Consider the following 6,289-nt stretch of genomic DNA (forward strand, 5'->3'; position numbering starts at 1 on the left):
GACGTTCCGACATGCCATTGGTCTAATTTCATAAGTGCTTCACGACGCAATCACGCAGAGGCGTTCCCGCTGTCTCCCGTCTCGACGCAGCTCAAGTTCCATTGACACTAAACTTTTTATTATAGCATTTTATTCAGATGTAATGATTTATTGATTTATTATCACCTGTGTTCCACATGTTGTCACAGCTGGCCCATGGAAGTTGGGATTTGAAAGAGAAGATGAGGTAGAAAAGTGCCCAGGCCAGAATGATGATGTAATACATGCAGCTGTACACCTGAATGAGCTGTCCTGCGTAGCCGATGCCTGACATAAAGTAAAATCATATGTTGTTAAAAGTTGTAAGGTCTCTTTAGGAAGCAGTTTTGTTGCTTTATGACTCTCACCCTCAGCCAGAGGACAGAGACGACGCCAACATGTAATGCCTCCTTCCTGTGTGTACTGTCCCATTGCTGTGTCTAGCAGGAACAGAGTGTAGTGAAGTGCCGCTGTTTGGGTTGCGTCTTCTCTGCGTGTGTCGACTCCGCCCTAGAGGCCCGCAGGTAATCAGCGTCTCATTCCCACGAGTATATTAAGGTGGCTGTTTTGCCACCGGATATGGTGTCAATGCGCGACCGCCCCTCTAGCGCGTCATTATTTTGCTGTCGGTCTGGTGTTCTGGCTGGAGGTGAGTGTGACCATAGATATCATATAAAGGCTAGATGTCTCGTCCGCGCTGCTGGCCAATGGAGCTCGACATCCGCACACGGCGGCCATCTTAAGACAGGGTGCTCGCTCACTCATAACATGGTGCATGTACTTTTAAATAACCATAACTTGCTAAATTTTCTACCGATTTTCAAACGGTTTGGTTTGTTATAAACGTCAGAGATGTAGCTATTATACTGCATACATATGAATAATTATGTTCAAAATGTTTAAGCATTCAGAATTATAGCCACGTTAATAACGTTTGTAAGAAACCAAACCGTTTGTAAATCCGTCCAGATTTCAGCGAGATAAGAGGATTTGTGTGCGTGCTGCTCACTCACCTTAATTCACAGAGCCCTGTCCTAAGATGGCCGCCGGTGATGCCGGAAGTGACTCCGCCTTAAGACATCTAGCCTTTATATGATATCTATGAGTGTGACGGCCGTCTGTGATTGTTGCTCAAACCTACCGGGCTTTAAATGGTTAAGTGTTACTCTTCTCAGGTGCATAACACGAGCATATACACAAGTGTATAACAAAGATTTGAGTTAATGCTATGTATTATTTTTAGCTTATATTCGGGCTTTTGCAGGTAAATTAATTTGCCTGTAAGGGGCACTTGAAGACTGCTGCTCAGATTGGGACTTCGCTGCTGTTTTGTTCCTATTATTTTAAATAGTTTTTTTGTTTGTTGTTTTGTTTCATTCACATGCTGGAGTGCAGTTGCTCACATGTGAGCATGCTTCAGCATTGTTAATGTTTGTATTGGTTGCTTATTTGTTTGAGTTATTTTGCTTTATCATTGTGTGATTTAATTCATTATTTTCCTGTATTTTGCTTTTTTTTTTTTCTTTTTTTTTTGGGGTGCTGTCCGTGTATTTATTTTGTGTTGTGAATATTTTCTTTTGTACTAATTGGCACTGCGAGTGACACTCGACCTGTCAAAAGAAAGAGGGGTTGTGAGTGGTAACCGGCCTGTAAAGTTTGGACCGGTTGGTGACACTGGTCTATTCACCATTACTGAAACCGATGAGTGCAGGTTTGAGTGGATCGTCCTTTTCTTTTTGTTATAATGGTTTTGTTTGTTTTGTATATTGTCTTGTAAACTGGGTACCTATATGTAAGAACCAGTATTTTCTCTTTTTTTTTTGTAATTTGCATTTCTTGTGTTTCAGGCACTGTGAGTCCGGAGCAGGAGGGCTAGTTGCTCTATTTGGTGGTGGGTCCTGATGATGCACAGTGTGTGTGGTCTACAACCCATAGTGATTGATCTTGGTTGACGTGAGTGTGTGTGTGTGTGCCGTGTAGTGCACGTGTGGGTGCTCCTTGACCATCGCTGACGTTGGTGAAGTCTGGCACTAGCTCGTCCTGCTTCTGGCCATCACGAGTCCTGGTAATCCTTTATTATCATTGTGTGGTGACTATGATTGACTACTGCCTTGCCCTTCAGTATTTTATCTTTGTCCAATAAAGAATATTTTTGTACTTTTTCATATCCACGCCTCAGAGTCTCTGTGTAAGGGAAAAACCGAACCTGTGTGTCCTCATTGGGATACTTCCCTGGCTTAGTGACCAGGGTGGCGTAGTCAACTCTTTTCCTTCTTTGCTCTTTCTCTTTCTTGCTTTGTCTCCATCTTTTCTAAGTTCTTTGTCATCAAACCTACTGCTCTTCGCCACAAGAGGAAGCCCACAAGCAGCCACAAACACCAGGTAGGGTATCAGGAACGCACCTGAGAACAATAAAACATTATTAAAATACCACTGACAGAATGCTAAGACAGTGTGCTGTTAAATACATTCAAAATAATTTAATGAAATTGCTACCTCATACCTCCTCCGTACTTGTAGCAGAGGTAAGGAAACCTCCACACGTTCCCCAGTCCGACCACATTTCCTGCCACACACTGTTAACCCTTGCTGTAAAATTCTGACAATATTATACCATTTTCCATTAAAACAGTAATATACCGTAGAAAATAAAAGTAGCCTACAGGAATATACTGTGAATTAACAGTGCTCAAAGTCGACACTCAGAGGCTGTTTTCCCAATCACACCCTATACCCTCATTCACTATTCTCTACATTAGTTCACTAATATAGTCCACTTGAATGAAAAGAAGTAAGTGAATTGAGACACTGATGAACACCTGATAAGCAGAATCACTGAAGGACAGAGAAAAAAGAACAGAAAAAAGAGAAACACAAAAACTACAACTGACTTCCAGCCACACTGAGTGTGAAACCAGTTTACAAACCAGTTTACGATTATTTCTTTCATACATGTACAAAAGTTCTTGTTGAGAATTAACAGAGATTTAGTTATTAATAAAATTTGTTGTCACCATGATGGAGATCAGTATTTGCTTTAGTTGGTCTCTTGTCCCTGGACTTCTTACCATTCATCTTCCTCTGACTGCTGTAACAGTGAGTTTATAAAACACATTTGTTATGGCACGAAAAAGTCAAGAGGAAGATGATCAGGTGTTTTTTTTTTTTTTTTGTGATGATGTCACAATCATCCTGAACATGCCTGGTTTTCAGATTTTTCCTGTATATAGTCATTGAAATTATAGTTATCTCATATTTAGCATATATCTGTGAATCTACAAAATGAAATCAATATTTCTGTAATCAGGTCTTTTGAAGAATATTGTAATCATATAGTGCATTCAATTTTATTTTACTCCTGCTTGACTCAGACACACACAGATATCAACAATCAGCGTATGAATCTCAACAATGGTGAAAAGTTTCATGTCGCAATGCATGCTGGGTTCCAGGATAATATAAAACTCCCAGCATGCACTGCTGCATGAATAATAATAATAATAATAATAAAGAAATATTGCCACCATTGTTGAGATTCATGTGCTAAATTGTGATATCTCAGTTTTTCTAAAACACAGTGTAGCTCTGTTTCTCTGGCTATGCATCATGTGTTAAAAAAAAAGAGTCATTGTATCTTATTGCTGCGTTTTCACAGTGGTGCTAATGCAACACTTTTGATTGAGAATTAAACTCTGAATAAGTGAGAATGAATTCCTTAGTGAATGAACAGGCAATATGATGATTTTGTCATCATAATCATTACAACTGCAGTCATTCATAAACTGTGTGTGCGCAAGTGTGACTTGCAAAAACACAGCTCAAGCAGCAAAAGAAAAACTAACGTTTTAGCATCAGCATCCCAACTAAAGCAAGCACTGATCTCTATAATGGTAACTTCAAACCAAACATTTTCAATTAAACATCTCAATAACAACTTCTGTATGACAGAAATAAAGTCATACTGGTTAATAAAAAGTGTTAAAATGTGTAATGGCTGGAAGTCAGTCGTAGTTATTGTGTTCCTCTATTTTCTGTTCTTGTGTTTCTCTTTTCTTCAGTGATTCTGCTTACAATCACTTACATATTCCCTTAATTATCTCACTGCATCGCTACTTTTTACTCGTAGTGTGGATTTTCCTGTGGGGTTGAAAGGGTTAACTGTGTAAGATAAAAAAGACACACCCACAAAATGTATTTTAACAGGAATAAACTGTAAGTTATAAAACAGGTTTATACTGGCAACACTGTTGCCAGTAGTTTACTGTAAAATTAATTTTTTGGGTCACCATTGTGCTGAAGAGTAGAGCCTGTGCTTCAGTCCAGGAGAAGCTCTACAAACATTGATGATTTGCTGCATGTTGCTTTATTTAACAGACAGTGACTGTGTAGTTGCTGATCCAGTAAAAATCTTTTTATGTACAATAGTTTTTTAGTGGTCTCAAATGAAAGAAGTTCACAGTAATACTTTGCTCACATTATTAATGCATTATAAATTTTAGTTAATACATTTAAATGACAGTTGGTCAATTTAAGGCAGTCGGTTTCTGCAAGTGTAATTAGTTAACTATAATTTAGTGCATTTTTACAGAAACAAACTAGATTACAGTAAAGAACTGTACAATTAACAGTATTTTACTGGCAACAGTGTTGCCAGTATTTTACTGTAAAAAAAAACCGGTAAGGTCTAACAGTGCAGTTAAAATAAACTCTGCTTTACTCCCCCAGTGGCCCCTCTCTTCTATCTGTCCTGCGATTGTCTTCATACCGGCGCACCGTTTTCACCAGTTCACTCTGAACCAGCTGCAATTCTACAGTGGTGGAGGATATACTGAATTATGACAAAGGCATAATTTGAAAAACAAATAAGACAGTGGGAGAGTTGGGCAGGATTCAGGTACAATATGTATTTTAAAGAAATTCACTTAAAAAATATTTAAATATAAAACCTACAGCCTCTAGCATGCATTGGTTCAGTCAGCTGCTGTTGCTGAGTTCTAACAGATTTAATTTTTTTTTTTTTTTTTTTTTTTTTTTAAAGGAGTCGAGTTGAAAAAAATAATAAATGAGTTGGATGAAGGGAAATATTCCTCTGAACTTTGACCTAGGAAGTGCCCAAGTAACTTTTTATATTTTATTAAGTACTAGTTTTGTAACATCCTGAACACAACTAAAATTTTACTCATTACTCATAAAAATAAACACTTTTGTTCCTTTAATTTCCTATTATTACATAAAATTTGTAAATAAATAATACATGCAAGTGTTTCAGATGAAGGGGTAAAGGCCACAATTATTATAGAAGCAAAACCATGTAAAGAAATCATTTTGATAATTTAAAAACAGGTCATATTAACTAAAGAAAACGTTTAAATACATTTCTGATCAGATTATAGAATGATGCCTTTGTTTCTAGTTTGGTAATTTCCAGAGGTGGGAGTAAGTCACATGAACAAGTCACAAGTCTCAAGTCTTAACCTTCAAGTCTCAAGCAAGTCCAAGTCAATTTTGTGAAAAGCAAGTCAAGTCAAGTCATTAATTGAGTGATAATTGAACATTATTGAAGACACCTGATGATAACAAGCAGAATCACTGAAGGAGAAAATATCAAATTGTAAGTTACCATTATGGCGATTTGTGTTTGCTTTAGTTGGACTCTTGACCCATATATGTTTATTTTAAATTTTGTCTGACTGTTGTATCTGAGTTATAACTGCCAGATGAACAAAGCAAAAAAGTGATCTGATGGTGTTGGTTATATTATGACAATCATCATTTGAACTTGATCACTGAACTCATTAAGATCCTTATTTCTGACTTAGATTTACGTTGTTGTTTACAGCATAACTGTGATTCTGCATAAATATCCAGATAGATATAATACAAAGGATTTCTTAAAAGTTGTTTTGAAAAAAAAAAAAGATGAAAAAATCTTTCTTTTAGGCACACACAGACGTCAAGATTCAGTCTATGCATCTCAACAATGGTGACGAGCAGAATATTCAATTAGGAAAAGTAAATTACATAGACAATTCAGATCATAATTTATTCATACCGCAATGCATGATGGGAGCCATTAATGAGTTGTGATTGGTGGCAGCCACTGCAACATGCTTTATTATTGTCACCATTGTTGAGATTCACAGGCAGATTAGAGATTATTGATATCTGTGTTTTTAAATAAATTCATTTGAAAGTGTTTTGATCAGAACAATATTTAATAAATATTTTGAATTATATGAAAAATACTGATAATCATATGCTGTAGAATGGC

Source organism: Rutilus rutilus (genome assembly GCF_951802725.1).
Source record: "Rutilus rutilus genome assembly, chromosome: 1".
NCBI classification, from domain to species: domain Eukaryota; kingdom Metazoa; phylum Chordata; class Actinopteri; order Cypriniformes; family Leuciscidae; genus Rutilus; species Rutilus rutilus.